Source organism: Trachemys scripta, chromosome 20, assembly GCF_013100865.1.
Source record: "Trachemys scripta elegans isolate TJP31775 chromosome 20, CAS_Tse_1.0, whole genome shotgun sequence".
In the NCBI taxonomy this organism is placed as follows: domain Eukaryota; kingdom Metazoa; phylum Chordata; order Testudines; family Emydidae; genus Trachemys; species Trachemys scripta.
Window position 1 is genome coordinate 1,515,553 of NC_048317.1, and position 19,913 is coordinate 1,535,465.

The following is a 19,913-nucleotide window of genomic DNA, read 5'->3' on the forward strand; positions in this document are numbered from 1 at the left end:
CCAGTGGCTGGGGGCTGAAGCTAGATAAGGTGCAATTTTTTAACAGGGCGGGGAATTAATCCCTGGGGCAGCTGACTTGGTGACGTGGCGTATTCGCTGTTTGGAGCCTTTAAATCATGATCGGGCGCCTCTTTCTAAACAACATGCCCCAGGCTCAACCAGAAGCTACAAGTTTGATGCAGAAATCAGGAGGTGAGATTCTCTGGCCTGTGACGATCATAATGGCCTTAGAATCTATAAATATACGACCAAACAGATAAACTACCTGAGCAACTCATTAACAGCAAGGCCAGGTTTGTGACCGAGGCGATACTTAGCTCCGGCATTCCTAGGGTAAGTCTCCTTTTGGTGTCACTGGAGTGTATCATCGGGAGGAACTCTGCTGAAGCCAACAGAATTACTCCAGGACAGAGCTGATGTAAGGGAGATCAGGATGGGCCCTAAACCCTTCAGTTCAGCACAAAAAAGGGGCGAGCTGATGGGAAACACAGAAAAAACATCTGGACATTTTTATGCTATTTTCTGTTGTCAAAATTTTGTCAAAATTTCATAATTCAAAGAATTGGGAGCAGCTCCATCAATGGTCAGAACCCAAAAGCCTTTTAATGAGCATTTAGCCCGCAGGGGCAGCTGTTGTTAGTCTGGTGGGTTTTGCTGGCAGGAGTGCCTATTAGTCTGGGGCTTTTTGTCAGTTTTTTGTTTGTCTTGTCAAAATTAAAAACTTTGTCACAATATCGAATTTTGTAATCTGGTGCCCAGCTCCAAAACTGGCTCTGTGTCTTCTCCACTCACACAGTTGAAGGAAAACAAAGCAGCAAATTAGCCGCCTATCAGAGAGAGGAGAAATGTGGGATTTAATTCTAGATTTATAGCGGCCAGAGCTAAGACAGCATTTAGTGCGATGTACTGTCGTGTGCAAGGATATGTCCCATAGCAAGGGGTCTAGGGAGCACCTCTCTGACCTGGCTGGATCTGTTCCACTGCTAATTCCTGGTGTGTCCAGTAGCCCTGTTCCTAGGGCTGGATTGTCAGAGTTTCCATTATCAAGCTCTATCTTCAGGGGTTTATTGCTCAGCCGTAAACATTTGCTCCAGGCTGAAACTTGATCTATAGTTGTCGGCTGGGAACGGCAGTGTTTTCAGAAAAAAAGAAAAGAAAAGAAAGATTTGGCTCTTCTGTGCAAGTGTAAAAAGATTAAACCTTTAAAACAAACAACACCCAAGACATTTTCATGCAACGTAGTGAGTAAGACTTTTAAACATTTCCCATCCCATCCCATTGGTCCCAGAGCGGGATTTATGGACATTTAAGAATTTCATATAATAAAATGTTAAATAGGTGAAGAAATAGACAAACGGTCTAACACAGAAAACGATAACAATGAGCATGTGGCATCTTTGCAGTTGTCTTCACGTTACCAAACCTGCCTGTGGGGTAGCTGTTATTACCCTCTTTTACAGCTAAGGAAAGTGAGGCCTAGAGAGGGTAGGTGATGGACTCAAACTCAGGATGAATTTCACCCCTCTGCAGAGGGCCAGCAAAAGGACTTGGGTCGGTACCTTTGCGCAGGGGTGATTTTCACCTACAGTATGTCTACTGCTCAGCCACTCCATTGGATGAGGCTGCCTCTGGAAAAGTGGTTTTGATGTATATCCAAGTGACTATAATGCAAAGGAAAAGCCACACAGAGGTTGACCCTTCTCCCCAAATTCCTCTTGATCAGTCTCCTTGTCTTCATGTCTAAACCCACATGAGCACGGTGGAGAGAGATATTTCAAGACTTTTGTGGGTCTGGATTGACACTTTGATAGGCAGGGTCTGCAAAGGGGCTTTGGAGGTTTCTTCTCCAGCCCTTCCAGGAGCCGGTATTTTAAAGAAAAGATTTTTAGACAGTAGAAAACAACTTTGGAATCAGTAAGCACCCCGCTCTGGTTATTTCTAGTGGCTTGGCTTCAGCCAGCCAGTGGCACACAGTTCAACAACTAGGGGAAGAACTGGGCAGGCAGAAACTCCTCTAATGAAACCCGAAGGCTCCGGGCTTGGGTCCTTGGGCCAGCTTTGCCGCAGCTCACACATTTTTGGCAAACGAAGGCCGTGTTTTGTTGGCTGGGCTTTGGGCAACCTTGGAACCAAGTCCCTCAGCACAAAACTGAGTTTGGGATGAGTTTTGGCAGCATTTGAGGTAAGCCTGAGGCCAGTTCAGGGTGTCACTTGTACATAAAAGTTGGCCACCTTGAGCGGAGGTTTGCTCTGGATTGGGGCGGCAGAGGGGTGGGGGGGATTCACGGGAGTCCACAGGTTCCTAAGTTACTGAGCTTCATGAAGGTCTGGCTAGACATCTAGCCCTAGCCCATCCCATTGAGCCTCGCTCTTATAAACCATGTCCTGCAAATCCCTGGTGCTCAGCGGGGAGCAATGCAATGAGCAGAGCGGCTAGGGGACCTTGCACCCCTGGTTCAGAATTTCCCAGCTTGTCCGAGTTTTATCAGGATGGTCGTGTTGGAAAGACATTCCCATTTCACTCCCAGACACTTAGCCCGTCGGTGCCTGTGCATGGGTCAGTTCTCCTCTGGGCCACACCAGACAGCCATCCCCACTTCTCCCCCACTTCCAGCAGATGATGCACCCACAGGCTCTCACCCTGGAAGCTGTGAGCAGGCCTGAGGGCTGCCCTGCCCATAGACACACATGGGGGTAATGTTGTTTCTTATTTTCCAGCCTCTTTCTCTGAGCGCTCTGTGGTGAGTCACCCTGTTTGGCTCTGATAATATGTCACCGACGCCTGCACCATCCCTAGGAGATGGAGCATTGCTCATTAAAGAAGAATTATGGCCTCTGCTTAAGTGGATCTTATACCTAAAATAAATACTCAAATGTGTCCAAACAGCTTAAAATGTCAACTCGCTTCCCTGGGAAGAGCAGAGCCATCTGGAGTCAACCGTTATTACAGCTAATGGAATGGAGAACGGGTCTAATCACCGCCCAGCACCAAGAGGGAAGGGATGCTAACAGTGCATGTGAAAACGCCTCCAACCCACGTGAGTAGCACAGGAGAAAACCTTGGCCAGGCTGCAGGGGATGGGCTGGGAAGCCTACCACGGACTGTCTGACGGACCTCTCGACAAAGGCGACTCTTCTGCTTCAAATTAACCCTGTCCCACAAAAGCAATCTCATCTCCCTGCCGCTGTCACTGGGGACCATTTTCCTGAGAACAAGCTGTGCCAGTCCTGAGAGATTCCTTGCCCCCGGTACATGCTTTGGGACCATGACATTTCACCCTGTCCCTGCTGCATCCTGCAAAGGGTCAAAGCCTGGAGCCAGGGTGCTGCACTGCTGCCGCTCTGTGCTTCTCCAACATCTACTGGGTAGCGAAGGGGACTGCATGGAGCAGGGAAGCCCTTTTCCTGCTGCTGAGGCGTGAACACCCATGGCAGGGGGCCAGGGACGGCCCACAACATTTTGGCACCTGAGGCAGGGAGCTCAAATGACACCCTCATGACCCCTCGCTTGGGCTAAAACTTTGAAAGGTCTCAATTCTGCCTTCTTCCTGTTCTACTCCTCTCATGGTACTGCTCTGCTACCAACCCCACTAATGGAGAACTAACAACTTAAAATGCCTTGTTCAAAAATTTTAAGTAACACTTAACTTTCAAACGCCTGAACAGCAAATGTAACTTTTCTTGTCTGCATAGTAAACACTGGCATTTTTATCTCTTTGAATAATCAAAGTGGTGCTTTTCGTGCCTTCTTGGTTGCAAAGATTTGAACTGCTTCCTGAAGGTCCACAGTCTGGGCCAGCTCATGCTCTACTGAGATGGTTGCAAGGCCGACTAGCCTCTCCTGTGTCATTGTGGAGCGTAAATGTGTTTTTATTAACTTCAGCTTGGAGAAGCTGCATTCTCCAGTGGCAACCGTTACAGGAGGTGTTAAAAGTATGCGCAGAGCAACAAAAGCATTTGGAAAGAGGCTGGTCATCTTATTTGTGCACATATATTCCAGGACAGCCTTTGGAGTTGATCCTGCTGAAATGTATCTTGAAAGGGCTTTCAGTTCATCACCTAAATCACTTGCATCAATATCGCGCATGTCATCATGTGTCAACACTGTCTCTAGTGCCCTGCATTGCTGGTGTAGGTCTTCTTCAGGTAGAGTGAGGAGTTTTGAAATATCATATAATATCCCACATATACTGCTGTGTTCCTTGAGCTGCATGAAACGTTCTTCAACTGACTGTATTGGACAATCTAGCACCTGGTTAAATAATTCAACTTTGAATTGTTGTTTGGGGTCTTTTATGGGATTATCCCGTGCCTCGTAATCAAAATGTCTTCTTCTTCGGTGACTCTTGTATTCTTGAATCGGTGGGAAAATAGCTTCAGTGTGAAGTTCCTCTGCCAACTTTTGTGCACTCTTCAGAATGTTTTGAAATCCCTCATCTGACCGGTAAGACTGTAGGTATGACTTTGCTTTGTCCAGTTGTTCCATTACTCCAGATATATCAAAGTCAACACCTTGAAGTCTCTTGCTTACAACATTTATTTCAAACAGTATGTCATGCCACAACACTAAGCCACACAGAAATCTGAAGTTATGTATGTTCCTGGTGATTCCATTTCCCTCTGCCACTGTTCTCCCATGAATAGTTCCTGTCATAGCATTATCCTCCATAATGGCATCATCTATCTTCCCAATTTGGTGTTTGATAGGCTTAATCGCCTCCACTCGACCTTCCCATCGTGTGGCACTCAGTGGTTCAGTGTCAGAGAGGATGTTCCCAGATGTTGCTTCAAAATTTGCCATCGATGAGTTGATGCAGAAAAAAATACATAGATGCTTTGAATTACATTAAAAAATTCAGCAGCCTCACTAGAAGCTGATGCTGCATCACTGACCAAGTTCAATGAATGAGAACTGCATGGGACAAGAAAAGCTCGAAGGTTTAACTGTGTGTCTGCACTCCTCTGTTCTTTCTTCACATGTTGGCACCATTATCGTAGCCCTGACCTCTCGTGTCAGCTATCGCAAGTCCCGTATCTTCCAGCTTTTTAAGAAGCACATTTGTCATACCAGCTCCTGTAGTATCATCAGTGTCAATAAATTCTAGAAAATGCTCTCTGACAGTCACCATTGCAGGGACATTTTCATTATGTTCTGTTGTTGTTACAAAATGCACCATTAAGGTTATTTGTTCCGTATGGCTGATGTCAGGTGTGCAGTCCAGAATAACAGAGTAAGATCTTGCTGACTTCAGATCTGCCACAATCTTCTGTTTGACTTTTGTTGCCAGGAACTGTATGATCTCATTTTGAATGGTTTTTCCAAGGTAGTGGTGTGTGTACATTTCTTGGGTGGTGACTCTTCTTAGATGCTCCTGGAGTACAGCATCAAACTCAGCCATCAGCTCCACAATTTTAAGGAAGTTTCCATTATTTGGCACATACAGCTGATCTGAAGTGTCACGCAGTGCTAGGTTTTGGGTAGCAAGCATTCTCACAATGGCAATGAGCCTTTTCAGAACATTTTGCCAGTAAAGAGACTCTGATGCAATCTTCTCTTGATGCTGATCATCTATGGTGGCCTTTAACCATAGTCTCATCTCAAGCTGTTTCCACCTATGGAATGCTCTCTGGTGATTTGCTGCCTTCTCATGGCATGCCAGATTTCTAGCCAGATTTTTCCAGTCCTTTGTTCCTGTAGAACCCAATGTGGCTGGAACATTAGACTGGAAAAGTTTGCAACAAAAACAGCATTCTGGGTTTTTGAGTTCATAAGCCATGGCTTCTCCACTTTGTTACCATTGTTTCACTCCAGTAATGTGTTGGATGGAAACTTCTATTTTCATTGTCTTGGGGAACATGAAGTTTTTCACTTGCTGTGGCCCATGCAGTACAAGGAAGTCCCTCAGGTTACTGCTCAAGTGGGTCCACAGTCCTGGATCATCTAGACTTAAGGAACTAAACTCAGCAGCAGCTATTTCTTGCACCTCCACCACAGTCTTCTCTGATCTACACTTTTCTTCGGGAATGTGCCTTGTTACACCCATTTGAGATGGAGATATGGATGCTGCAGTAGCTGCCAGGTCACCTGCACTCTGACTAACTGGAAGATCAGGCATCTCCTCACCACTCCCATCCTCACTGGGGCCAGAAGGCTCACCGTGAACATTTGTGTCTATGTATCTCAGGAGAGCTCCTTCCTGCTTAGATAGAAAAGCTTCCATTGCTTGCTTGCTTTTTCTGAATGCTGCCCCAGAGGGGCGTTTTCTTCTTTCACTCAGGACTGCTGTTCTGTGCCAGCTAGAGTGGCTCTCAACACTCAGTTGAAGGGGACAAATAAGCAGGCTGGTAGCAGGGCGTGAGTGAGGGAAGATACCAGCATCTTAAGGGCCTAACTGGCTCCTTCTACTTCAGTTGGCTGCCTGTTCTCCTCAAGTGGGTTCAGGGAAGCAGCAGGAAACAGGAACCTCCCTGAGAAGCTGGTGTGAATCAGTCCAGGCTCCTGGGGGTGCTGGAGAGGTACATAAGAGGCTCCTCCTCCTCTCTCTCCCTGCAGCTCCTGCTGCTTTCTGTTATTCCCTCTCCCCTTTTCTCCTGCCTGCCTGTGATGTCTCTTGTGCCCTCCTTCCTCCAGCCCAGCACTCCACCATCTCTGTGCGACTGGAGCAGGGAGAATATATATGCACCCGCAGCAGACACCATTTTCAACACTCTGGGTCCTAGTGGTGCCCCCCCCCCACACACACACAGTCTGGCCCCTGAGGCGGCCCCTCTGTTTGCCTCAGGGTAAGGCCAGCCCTGCGGGGGGTTTCCCCTTCAATGACAAACGTGACTGAATGAATCTAAGCCATGGAGGGACAAACTCCTGAGGAAGGGGGTGGATCCCCCATCTATTGGTACCCTCAGATCCAGGCTAGCTGTCTTGGATGATGCTTTAGTCCAGGGGTGGGGAACCTTTTTTCTATCAGGGGCCACTGACCCACAGAAAAAATCAGTCAAGGGCCACACACAGCCCCATGGGGTGGGGCACAGAGGCTCGGGGCTTTCCCTAGGCTCTGGGGTGGGGCCAGAAATGAGGGGTTCCGGGTGTGGGAGGAGGTGAAGGCTGGGGCTGGGGGTGTGGGCTCTGGTGCGGGGTCTGGGAGGGAGTTAGGGTGCGGGAGGAGGTTCTGACCTGAGGCAGGGGGTTCTGGGTGTGGGAGGAGATGAAGGCTGGGGGTTGGGGTGGGGGTGGGGCGTCTGGGAGGGAGTTAGGGTGTGTGGGGGGTTCCAACCTGGGGCAGGGCATTGGGGTGGGGGTGCAGGATCTGGGAGGGAGTTAGGGTGCGGGAGGGGGTTCCGACCTGGCACATGGAGTTCGGGGTGCGGGCTCCGGCAGGGCAGCGCTTACCTCAGGCGGGGCCTGGTCAGTGGCACAGCGGGGCTAAGGCAGGCTGACTGCCTGCCAGGGCTCCGCACTGCTCTCAGAAGTGGCCGCCATGTCCGGCCCCTAGGTGTAGGGGCCAGGGAGCTCTGCGTGGGGCGTGCTGCCTGTGGCCACAGACGCCACCCCCACAGCTCCCATTGGCTGCGGTTCCTGGCCAATGAGAGCTGCGGAGCTGGCGCTGCGGGCAGGGACAGCGCATGGAGTTTCCCACATCGCCCCTGCACCTAGGGGCCGGACATGCCGGTCACTGCCAGGAGCTGCCTGGAGCCGACCGGACTTCTGAAAACCTGGCGAGCTGGCACTCGTGGCTCCAGCCCCATTGGGGGGGGGGGGGAACACCGAGGCTCAGGGCTATCAGCCCGCGGCGTGGAGACTTGCTGCAGGATGGTTGAAATGAAGTAGGAGGCCGGATCCGGCCCACGGGCCATAGGTTCCCCTCCCTTGCTTTAGTCAGACACAAGTTATTGGGCTCAGTCCCGGGAGCATAGGCGAAGTGTTCTGGCCTGGGCTGTATAGGACTCAGACTGAAGGAACTAAAGGTCCCTTCTGGCTTTAAACTCTATGAATATGAATCTGTGACTCTGATGCTGCTGATAACCAGGGCTGAGGTGCTACCTCCAGGCAGTTCTAGGGAGGAAGTCAGTCACATGGACAAAGGCCTCTGGGAGGCGGCTCCTCCATGGATACCCCGCCCTCAAGACCTCCTTGCAGTCAGTCCCATTGGAGAGAACTGAAAAGGGAGCAGCAGATAAAAGGAGGATGGTACAGACACAGCATTAAGTGCCACTCACGTTTACAACAGTTTCTGGACCATTGCGCCTTGCAAGCACCTGTCTTGGAACAGTAATGATCACAAACAGCATGCAGGGAATCCCTTCTGCCTGGAAACTCAGCTCAACACCAGTGCCTGGTTCCCAGATAGCTGCTCCACCTCAGGAATTGGCTCCAGTTAGAGATCAAGGTAGAACAAATTCTCTAGCTCCTTGCACTGCTCCGGCCTCTGAACTCACCCCCCTCTACACTGAACCTTGCATAGCAAAAATTAACAGCAACGCGACGTGTCTTCCCAAGTCTGAACATCTGCTCACATGCAAAGGAAAAGAACTTGGAAGAGCATGTGTAACAGCACCCTCTGGTGACCCATCCCTTGCCTTAGAATCTCTGGCTCGTATGGCTCCCATCGCCAGTGTCTTGTCCTCGCAGACCATGGTAGCTGTTATTTATTGCTATTTGTATTGCGGTCAGGGATTGGGGCCCTGCTGTGCTTGGCGCTGCACAAACACATTGAACAGCAGACCCTCCCTGCCCCGAAGAGTGGACAGTTTAATGTAAGGTGAGAAATAGCAGGTGGATACAAGCAAGCGACGGGGTGGGTGGGGCACAAGGTAGCAGTCGGACAGTTTCGCTCAGTGCCGTAAGCAGCGGTTGCAGGACACGCTCTGAGGCTGAAGTGGAACTGAAGTGGTGCCCAGGCCTTAGGCCCTCTGCAAAGGGACGATTCCCACACAAGAGCTTTGCTGTATTGTGAGTCCCTGGAGCATCATACAGCAGGTGTGGGTCACTGGACGCTGCCCTCTGCTGGAGCAGACTTAGGGCTGCTTCCCCTGGGCCTTGCTCCCTTTTCATGCCATTGACTGCAATGGTGCAACGCAGGCAGAGCGCCGCAGCTCTGCAAAGCCAGGGGGACTGTCCTGCCGGGGGGGTGGGGGGGGTCCTCAGCAGTACACAAAGCAGGCAAGGACGTTTGTGGCTGCGATGTGGGGGACTCTGTTCTCCGAGAGCAGCGCTTCTTGCAGCACTGCAGCTCCTGGAGGTATCGGACTCCACTCCGAATCACGCTCCCTGCCTCATGCTGCTGGCGGGCTCTGTGTGTGCGGCGCAGGGAAGGAAGAATGGACATGCAGGGGGAGTCCCAGCTCCGCCGGCCATATCACCTCGCTGGTGCCAGGGGAACAAATGAGCACTGGTTCTCGTGTAGAACTTTGTGTAGTTTAGAAATAGCAGCACTGGGTCAGGCTGGGGGTTTTAACCAACTGCCACCAGGGCCAGAGGATCGGGGAGCGGCTTCCAGGCTGCACTTCGTCAGCATGAAACAAAGAACCTGTCCAGCTTGTCAGCTCATCAGCTCATGTTAATCTGCTGGCTGGGGGTGGGAGGGGAGGGCTGGTGCTTTATGGCTGCTGGGTTTCTTTTAAAGACTGGGCGGGTCATTTAAGTCATTTTGTATAACACAGAGAGCATCCCCAAATACGGGACATTGCGCTGAGATGTGACGTTGACATGTCACCGTGACAGTGTGGCGTCAGGACAGCAGTGATGGCAGTAAGAATATCTCTGATCCCAAAGGGTCCTAAAGTGTTCGACAGACATTTTCTAGATAGATGGATCACTTCCCCACTGCTGAAACGCAGCCACTTGTTGGGTGGGAACCCAGCGTCTGTCGCAGCGCAGCACCGCAGTGTCGCAGAGGTACCGGAGAAGAATTCTGTATCGAAGGGAAAGGGCACGGAGACGTTAGGGATGCAGAATGCAGTTGCCCGATTTGAAAGTTGGCCTGGGCCCAGGAGATAACATCGAACATGAGAATTTTAATGAGCACAGATTACCAGGGCTTCCAGTGTGTGTGTTCTTGGAGAGCTCCCATTCCTGGGCCAGACAGGCCCAGCCCTGTGGATCTGATGGGCTCATGCAGCCTAGCATGGTGTGACTGCCAGTCATGCTGTGACACATCATTACTCCATGGCACAACCTTAGGCATGACCTGCTGCCATCAAAGCCAAGGGGACATTTACCATGGGCTACGCTGGGAGCAGACCCATGCGCAATGCAGAAACAGAGGATGGGAAAGCTGATTGTCTGTGATCTCGGGGGTTCCTCTATCACTTGTGCTTCCTGCGTTTCCTAACAGGTTTGAATTAATTCCTGATGCAAAGTAGAGGTTAGCCATTGACCTTCTCTACATGTCCAAGTTCATGAGAGGAAAGGAAAGGGATAAAGCAACTGGGCAGGACTGGAGGAAAGGCAGCGACTGGTGCAGATTAGGATTCAGGGACAGCAGGTATCAGAGCACAGCTCCCAACCATAGCAGGTTGTTTTCCTACGAAAATCTTTATTTAACTTCCGAAGCGTGAATGTTTCCTCCTGCAGCACAGTTACAGACTGAAAAATAACTAGGCTTTAACGCTAGTCTGCTTAGTCTCGTCTCCCCTCAAGAGGGTAACAAGCTGCTTTTAATATTTGTTGTGTTTATTAACAGATGCGGTAGTGACTGCTAAAGACTTCATATGCCAGTTACCACTGAAATGTAAGTAATGAATCAGAATTAATGGTCATAAATCAAACAGACTACAAAGAACCCTATGTTATGTCACCCTGCAGGGACTTACTGAGACCCTGTTGGCTCTGGATGTTACATTGGATGGTCCTTCGGTGAGCTCCAGTCCGGGTTTTGCAACAGTCACAATATTTTGGCTGGATATTGTCTTAGGAGGTGGTACTAGTAGGGTGGAATTCCCTCATGCTGGAGTTTGCACTGGATGCTTTTACAAAGCTGGATACTCTGGTAATGATAATAATTTAAAAAAAAACAACAACCCACAACCATATTCCTTGAATGGGGATGGAGTCTGCGGCCTTGCGAGCAGGCGTTATTAATGTGCCAATTGCTCTGATATGATCACATACACAGGGAGCAGTGTGGGCTGATGGAGTAAAAACTAGCCTGGGCAATCTTTACGAGCTGAAATCCTGCACATCCCAGAAGGGTTTGTTTCTCTCCGCAGAGTTTGTGAGGCTATTCGAAATCTGCCTCAAAACCAACCAGCCAAAGAACCCCCAGAAGCCCTGTTGCACCAGACTTCCCCGTGAGCTGGCAGGGATGGTTTTTTGTTTGTTTGTTTTTTTGACAGAAACTTGCGTGTAACTTTCCCTGGAGGAAGAGACGATTTTTGTGATTGTTCTTGCGGTATTTTAAAACTGAGAAACTAGTAGAGTCTCTTCAGCCGTCATGAGTGACTGACAACTCGGAGGTAAGGATTTCACAATGCATGTTTGTTTAGATTAAGCTTTCGCAATGCAGGCTGTTAGCTAGGAGTGTGAGCCTTGTCGGCTTCTGACTTGTGGGTTTGCCTCGTGCAATATGGCTAATGAATTAGGACAATGGGAAGCTGTGAAGAATTACAGCAAACTCAGTGGGGATTTCCTCAGTGCCCCAACCACCAAACTGGGAGAAGTGTTACGGGGAAGGTGGGTTATTTCTGTTCTCTGCTTGTATGTTACCTGCCAGATCTTAGTGTAGGACACAAGGAGAGTTATTCAGAAATATGTATTAGGACAGGGGTTCTCAGATTTTTGTACGGGTGACCCCTTTCACACAGCAAGCCTCTGAGTGCCACCCCCCCTTTATATATTAAAAACACTTTTTAATATATTTAACACCATTATAAATGCTGGAGGCAAAGCGGAATTTGGGGTGGAGGGTGACAGCTCGCGACCACCCCATGTAATAACCTCGCGACCCCCTGAGGGGTCCCAACCCCCAGTTTGAGAACCCCTGTATTAGGATATTAAAATGAGCTGCTGCTACTGTACCAGCCACAAAACCCCACCAGCTGCAGCGCAGGACTCTAGTACTTCGTAACTGGCCGTACCACCACTACCAGTTCCACCCTGACTTTCAAAGACAGGAGCAAGCGCTGCGGTTACCTGAACAATCAGGAGGATAGCTAACTGAGTAGGAAACTATTTGCATATTTAAATTGCCAATGATAATTCAGCCTCCTTGCAAACGAAGGGGCCATCTGTGCATAGCAGGTACCTGCACGGCACCCGGTAAGTGTGTTGACTGGCTGTTTCTCACAGGGGTAGCAGTGTGGAAACGATTACAAGTGATGCTGGTAGTAATTAGACATCCGAGTTAACACCCCTTGCTGATGTGCAGGGGGAGTTCACCCGTTGGGAAGTGCTGCTGTCTCCCTGTTTGGCTGTCAAACCGGTGGGATAACGAGGCACTGGGCTCTGCACTAGGGGGTGTTCCCACAACCAGAGGGGCTGGCCGCTGATGTTTGGGTTTGCTTTGTTTAATGAAAGGTCGGACTGTGGAGAAAAAAGCCTGCTCTGTGGGGAGCACCTCAGGGCACAAAGCGTTCTCGGTGCCATCTGCCTATAGCTGGGAGAGCGCAGAACGCTGGGAGTTTGGGGACTTTCTGTCCCGCAGATTCCTGTTGTCTCCTGCAAAGTCAGGGCTCTGGGGTCCTTTGCACCTCCCTCATGATGGAGAGCAGTGCCCTAGGGAGACGCATCACTTGGGAGAGGTAGGCATGTAAAGTACTGTCCTGCCAGCAGAGGAAGGTTCTGCGGGCACTGGGCGTTCTCTTTCTGCCCAGCACTGTTGGGCACAGAGCTGAGCAACGCTAGAAACCTTTGTCTCTTGCCTAGGGATCCATGCACTCAGCGGGACAACTCCCAGGAGTACGTACTGCTCAGGGGTGCCACAACAGGTGCCTAGGGTGGGACTGTTCACAGCTGAGACCCCTGGGAGACAGCCAGCTTGCACTGGGAGATGAAGGTTCCTGGGGGGTTCCCGTTATTTCAGTCAGTCTCAGGTATTTATCTGGGACCTGGCACCATAGCATCTGAGCACGTCGGAATATTTACCGGGTCTATCCTCAGCACCCCGGTGAGGCAGCGCAGGGGAAACGGAGCCACAGAGAGACAGGGATTTGCCCAAAGTCACATCGGATGTCTGCAGCAGAGCAGGGAACTGAACCTGCCTCTTCTCCAGCCTAGGCTAACACCTGAGCATAGGACCATCCTGCCTCCGTGTCAAATACCAGTGCATGTAAAAGGCTGCACAGATTTGCACTCAGACAGACCTCAGCTCCCCCCCCACGACACTCCCACCCCCCTATGGGGATGTAAAAGGAACACCAGACAGGGAGAAAGCAGGGATGGGGCAAAGAAAGAGGAAAACCAAACTACAGGGAGCAAAATATGCTCTTGAGAAGGGCAAGGTTCTCCCATGCCAAGTCTGTTCCCAGCTTGACTCCCTGCCCTCAGCCAGGGATCTGGAGATAGCCCTGACCCGGAGAGATGCCCTCCTTTGGGGTACAGTTAAGGCGAATCCTGTAGTAGAAACAGACAGGTGTTGCCAAGTATCCCTGGTTCAGACAGCCCCAGCTGACACTCCTGGGGATGACACCTTCTGATTTTAGCTTCCCCAAGTTGCTTTTACACGCTGGACTTGGCCTGTGTCTGCTGGAGAAAGCCTCGCGTTACAGACCAACCCGGGCAGGTTGTGTGAGCAGCTGAGCAGTGCCAGGTTTTGGGGGCAGCCCGGCGGCACACCCCAGGCTTGTGCTGCTGGAGTCCTCCAGGCATCTCTCCTGTCCCTGACCCAGCCGCAGCCCAGTCCCCCGGGTCCCTCTGTTCAAGTGGCAGCAGTAGAATTCCCCCAAGAAGACAGACTGAAAATTAGTTCACAGCTAAACTTGCTGGGACGCCTTGATCAGGGAGAGCACAAGACCTCCACCCCCCAATCTCCTTCTCCTGTCCCAAACAAAGCTGGGGTCTCTCTTGATTTTTCCCAGTCTTGTTTTTCCATCTGCTTCTGAGGGGGAGTGCAGGACTCTGGGGCTCTGCAGGGTTCAGATTTTGAAGCCAGTGTGACATTTAGACAGGGCGGCAAGAGTGCTGGGAATCCTTTTAGGAATCTTGTGTTTAGCAGATGCTTCCTTTGCATGGGGCTTCCTCCTCTGCACAGACAGCGCTGCATGCTGCCCTGGGACTCTGAGCCCGTGTTTCACCCCTGTTCTGCACAGAGCGATTCGCACATCAGCTTTTCACTCACGCTGGCTTCTCTCGGGGCAGATCTATACTGCAAACTTTTGCCAGCCCTGGCAGCTCTGTTGGTCAGAGGCATGAGGAGATGTGAGTTTTAACCAGCACAGCTGTGCTACCAAAAGGCCCTAATGCAGACACAGCTCTAGCAGCAAAGATGCGCTTTTCGTTTATTTTGCCGGAGGGGTGGAATAAGCTATACCAGCAAAGGGGTATAAGCGGTGTTCACACTAGGAGCGCTCTGCCAGCGTAGCATACGGATGTTGGTCTACTGGCAAAATGCTCCGAATGGACGCCTGGCCTAAGCCAGGGAGGCTTGGTGTGAATGTAAAGCAATTTAATTGAACAGATGCAAACTGCTGTGTGGATGCTCTTAAACCGAAAGAACAGGGGCTTGCAGCGGCCTAACCAAAGAGGCGCTCGTTCGTGTGTCGACCAGCCTGCAGCCTTCGGCAGTTTGCTCAGAATTATTTAGGGCTTTGCACTAGTTCTCTGAGGGTCACAGAGGAAGAGTGAGGGGTTCTGTCCTCATGCAGTGTGGGCAGGTGCCTCTTCTCTTGTCTCTCTGTCTTTAACTCTGTTAAGTATTTGTGAGGGAGGCAATCCTGGCTTTCAGTGACTGAGGTTAGCAGAAATATTCAGAGGGTGCTTCTAAGGGAACAGCCGCACATTTAGCCCCACCTTGGTTTGCTCTGAAAACGCAGCTGGAAACACCTCTTCTGAGTCTTCTCTTCCTCATCTGGACCTCTGCTTTTCATCTTTAGTTTGCATTTTGTAAGTGCATTACTGAACCCAGGGACAATGCAATGTAAAGTTCTACCTTGCAAAAAAGCCCTGGGGGAAATTAAGGAATGTTTGCATTGGACCTGTCCCAAACAAAATCCCCAGACACACTCCTAATCTGCTCCCAATCCCATTTTATGTAGCAGTGCCTGACATGATGCCTCCTGTGCATTTATAATGACGCCAGAAGGCACACTAAGGTGCAGAAGGAACGCAGGTGTTGTGTCTCTCCCTCACTCACACAAGCACCTGACCTCGTCATCACGCCCAGAACTTCAGGGCTCCCTTTTGGATTCCCATGAGGGTTAACACCTGTTGCACTTGCTGGGTTTGCTCTTGGAGGTGGCCTCTTTCGCTATAGAGTGTCTTTCATAGAAGCAAACTGAGAAGATGATGAGAGTCTTCTATGGGTAGGAAGTTTCCTACCTTAGGTGTCGGTTTATAATGTGTTGCACCACAGGCGATCCTGGAGCATTGGTACGTGTAATAATGACTCTGATTAATATTTTAGTAGTACCTAGAGGCATACTGTGTACTAGGGGCTGTATAGACACCTAGTGAGAGACAGTCTCTGCTCTCAAGAGCTTACAGTCTAAATAGACCAGGCAGACTGAGGGTGAGAGAAATAGAGTATTATCACCCCCTTTTCACAGCTAAGAATAAGTGACTTGCCCTAGGTCACATGGTGACTCTGTGGCAGAATCAAGGACTGAATCCAGGTGTACTGAGGCCCAGTCTAACACCTTTACCGCAAGGGCCTTCTTCCTCGTCAGTCTAACCAGCGCAATGGTATCTCCACCCAGTGCGGATAGGTGGTGACAACATGAGCTGCAGGATACAGCCTTGAGAGAGAATATGGGGCCCAGCTCAGAATGATGGGTGGATGTGAAAGTGACGTGGTAATGTAGCCAAGCAAGGCGGTGGCAAGGGGCAGGTGGGACCTCTGGCAGGCAGGAGTCTGTTCTAGACACAGTCCCTGTTGCTAGGCTCCCAGCAGAGCTGATGTGAGTGCTTTGCAGAAGCCGGCGGAAGGACTCAAACCTCAACAATGCTGTGGAGAATTCTGCTGCCAGGTTTTTTATTTTTTTCAGTGCTTAGCTTGATGGTTTATGGTTTTGGCAGAACTTTGGCTCTGAAATATAATATCAAATAAAGGCCTTCTGGTTAGGACATTTGACTTAACGCCGCTGATTTTTATTGCCTAAGGGATTAAGCAGAACAAAGTGGCTTTGAGTGTGTATGTGGATGGATGCTTGCTGGCCGGAGGCATGCCAGGCACGCTCTGGTGGTTAAGTGATCCAACGATGAACATACGTGGCACTCTTCACTGGAGCATCTCAAAGCACTTCCCTTGCGCGAGTGTTAGCGCTCACCTGGTTCTCCAGATGGGGAAACTGAGGCTCAGAGAGGAAAAGTGACTTGTCCCGGGGGGAACTAGCAATTCAGTGGCAGCTTCAGAGCTAGAAGCCAGATCACCTGCCTCACCCCACCCCTCCAAGCAAACCTTCTAACAGCTACCCCTCACTGTCTCCAAGTAACGTCATTGCACATTTTTAATGGGAGGGAAAGGCAAAGCAAAACGGAGCTGGTGTTATATAAACATAGACTGAATCACTGCCTGCAAGGCTGGCGTTTTACTTTGTTTAACTTGTGAAGATTTATTTTAATCTGTATTTATGAAGTAGGTTTATTTAACGATGCTGAGGACTAGGCACCGTTAGCAGAAAAAGATTCTCCTGTCCACACCAAATCTCTCCAATGATTAGTTGACCTTCCCGACGAGATTTGTAAGTGTGTAATAGCTGGGCTTTGCTGCTCCTGGTAACTAGCTGGGAGCATCACACAAGCAGCTCCAAGTATGGGTGGGAAGGCCGCCCTGGCTGTGAGATGGAGCAGAAGCGGGAGATGCAGGAGGCCTGACTTCTAGCTCCAGCTCTGCCACCAACTTGCTGGGTGGCCGTTGGTATGTCTCTGTTTCTCCATCCATAAAATGGGGATAATGGAAGCTACCCAGCTTTGTAAAGCACATCAGGGCCTGGGAATGCAATGGGCTACATTTGTGCTAGGCATAGAGTTTAAGGCCAGATGGGACCAGATCAGCTACTCGCACCTCCTGTATGTGTCAGCCTGCACCTGCACACTAAAGCCAACTACTGAAATGAGCCCAAAGTATCACAGCCCTCAGGAGACTGGACTGTTCTGTGCCCTGAGGAGAGATGAGGAGGGACCGAAGTGCACCAGGGCGCGAGGCCCCCTCAATGGCAGGGAGACAATTAAGTGAGAGACACCCAGATAATCCTGGCAAGTGACCCGCACTCCAGCTGCAGAGGAAGACAACAACAACAAAACCCACAATATCACCCCAGGTCACTGCCTACGTGACCTGGGGGGAAATTCCTTCCCAGCCCCACATGTGGCAGTGAGTGAGACTCTGAACATGTGAGCAAGAACCAGCCAGGCAAGCACCTGAGAGGGAGAATGCTCAGTGCCATCTCTAGCCATGGCCACCCCAATGCATCAGAAAAAGGAGTTAAAAGAAAAATACACTGGGGGAGGGGAGGGGTGGGATATCTCTTCCTGACCCCTGCAGCTGGCTACCTGAAACCCTGAAGCATAAGCTTTTAGGAACATAAGATGTAAACTGTGAGCCCCAGGACCTCTGAGTCCTGGTCCCCACCGTCACAAGCAACCTGTCATACAATCACACACAGACATTTGTCCAGCTCTCTCTTAAAACTAATTGTTGTTTGCCCCCATAACTCCTGCTCGGAGGCTGTTCCAGAACCTCCACCACTCTGGTGGTTAGAAGCCTTCTAATTTCCAGCCTGAATTTGTTCATGGCCAGTTTATTCCCATTCGTTCTGTGCCAGCATTGTCCTGTAGCTTCAATAGCTCTTCGCCCTCCCTGGTATTTATCCCCGATGTATTTATAGCAGTCAGATCCCCTCTCAGCCTTCTTTATGTTAGACTAAACAAGCCGAGCTCTTCCAGTCTCCTCTCAAAGACAGGCTCTTCATTCTCCTGATCAGCTTCATAGCCCGACTCTGCACCAGTTCCAGTCTGAATTCATCTTTCTTGAACCTGCACACAGGACTCCAGCTGAGGTCTCACCAGGGCCTTGTCCAATACATTCTAGGGTCACCTTTGCCACAGCCACAGCCACATCATTTTAGTGTCTCCCACTCATCCTGTGCTTCACCCACACCCCCAGGTCTCCCTCCTCCTCTGTCGCTTCCAACTGATGAGCTCCCAGCTTGTAGCAGAAATTCTTACTGGGAGACCCTAAGTGCATGACCTCGCCCTTTGAATGTCATCCCACGATTGAAACATTCGAACGAGCGCCAGTAACATCACAGTTCAGACCCTTTCCTTGTGGCCCCATGGACTGCACATCTCATCACAGTGGGTCTTCTCAGCGGAGCTGCTGCAGACAGATGCAGAATGGACATTTGATGGCGTAATCCCCGTACAACATACGAACATGTCAACATTTGAATTGCACCTCGCTCCTTCTCTCCTCTCCTGTGTAGTTGGAGCAGCCCTGTAGGATGAGTTGGGAAAGGCCCATGGGACAGAGCTGGAGCAGCCTGTACTAATCTGTGGCTCTCATGTACTGAGGGCTGTCTGCATAACGTTCTCTGGATCTTCCTGCTTGGATGAGCAGCGAAGCAGCCAGCGACGTTAACATTTACACCGTTGTCTTTAGGTTTCTGAACCGAGTGGGACAGGTCCCACTCCTCTGAGCTAATAAAGCAGGGTCTATGCAGGGTCAAGTGGCCCCGTGTCAGTAAGCCATCAGGCTCACGTGCCGTCAGTTACTGGAACCTGACTAACACGTGGGTGGGAGCAGAGGAGAATTTCCTAGCAAGCTGAAAGTAGGAGGAGGCACTTTTGAAGATGGGCCAGTTTACACTAATGGAGAATTTGGTCCAGTGTTTCAGGCAGTCTGCAGACTCAGGCAGACACCACCACCTCCTTTGACACTTGGTCCGTGTTTGGAAAGTGTTCTTCACAACCAGGTGCACGGTTCTGTAGCAAGGGGTGCGTGCCAGGGATGGCAGAAGGCCCGGGGCCTCTGAGACAGACAGGCCCTGAGTGGCAGATGCTGCACATCCAGCAGTTAGTTCTCTGTAACCTACTGCAACTACTTTTGTTTCCAAATGGATTCAGACCATCTGGAGTGGAGGTCATAAAAAGTCTGGCCCCAGAACAGACGCTAACAGAGCTGTGAAGTTCCCAGAGATGCAGTGTTCTTGTATCATTTCTGGGTTACTGAGATGTCACTTCTAATGCCTGCAGAAGGTGACTGACAGTGGCTGCATCGCAGAGGGTTTGGCGTGCGACATGCAAAGAGGGACAAGCTCTAGTCTCTGAGCAGAACTGTCAGTGCCTGGGCCACGAGGCGCTGGCTCCGAGGGCCCCGTTCTCCTCTCTTCTACCCCGGCTTCACAGCAGCATTACTCAGTTCCCTGACCTCGGGGCTGGGCTAACTGGCTGGAGTTCACTCTATTGCTTGGCCTCTAGGTGGCTGGAAAATCGTGTCGGATAGAACAGGGCTGCTGCAGGGGACAGGTGGAGCCAACGTTAGACGACAAGCATCATAAAAATAAGAACGACAAGCTCTGCTTTCTTGAGCAGGAATGGCTGCGGAGGCAACGCCGCTCTCCCGGTATCCAACCGCACAGCTGGTAGGGGTGCAGGACTCCGCGCAGGCACAGTGTTGCGCTAATCTAGCCCTGAGCTGCAGACCCATCCGCTTCCCAAGTGTTTAGATTCTTGATTCTATTATGTGCCAAAAGCTTGTGCAGGACGTTGGTTGGCTGTGGGCAGGGACCAGTGGCTGTTCTGTACCAGGGAGAGCTGCCAGCCT

General features: G+C 50.5%; 1 protein-coding gene across 3 annotated transcripts in view; it reads left to right on the plus strand.

Moving 5' to 3' along the window:
- Positions 1-10,160: 10,160 nt before the first annotated feature.
- The window catches only part of RSPO1 (R-spondin 1), a 43,677-nt gene continuing 33,924 nt past the window's right edge, over positions 10,161-19,913 (plus strand). The window contains exons 1-3 of one of the 3 annotated variants that reach the window (XM_034754341.1): positions 10,161-10,331; positions 10,680-10,727; positions 11,206-11,451. The gene's annotated coding sequence lies outside the window, so the exon portion shown is untranslated. Of the gene's footprint in view, positions 10,332-10,679; positions 10,728-10,927; positions 11,452-19,913 lie in introns of those variants that run through there. The other 2 variants (XM_034754342.1, XM_034754340.1) reach the window with 2 other exon arrangements.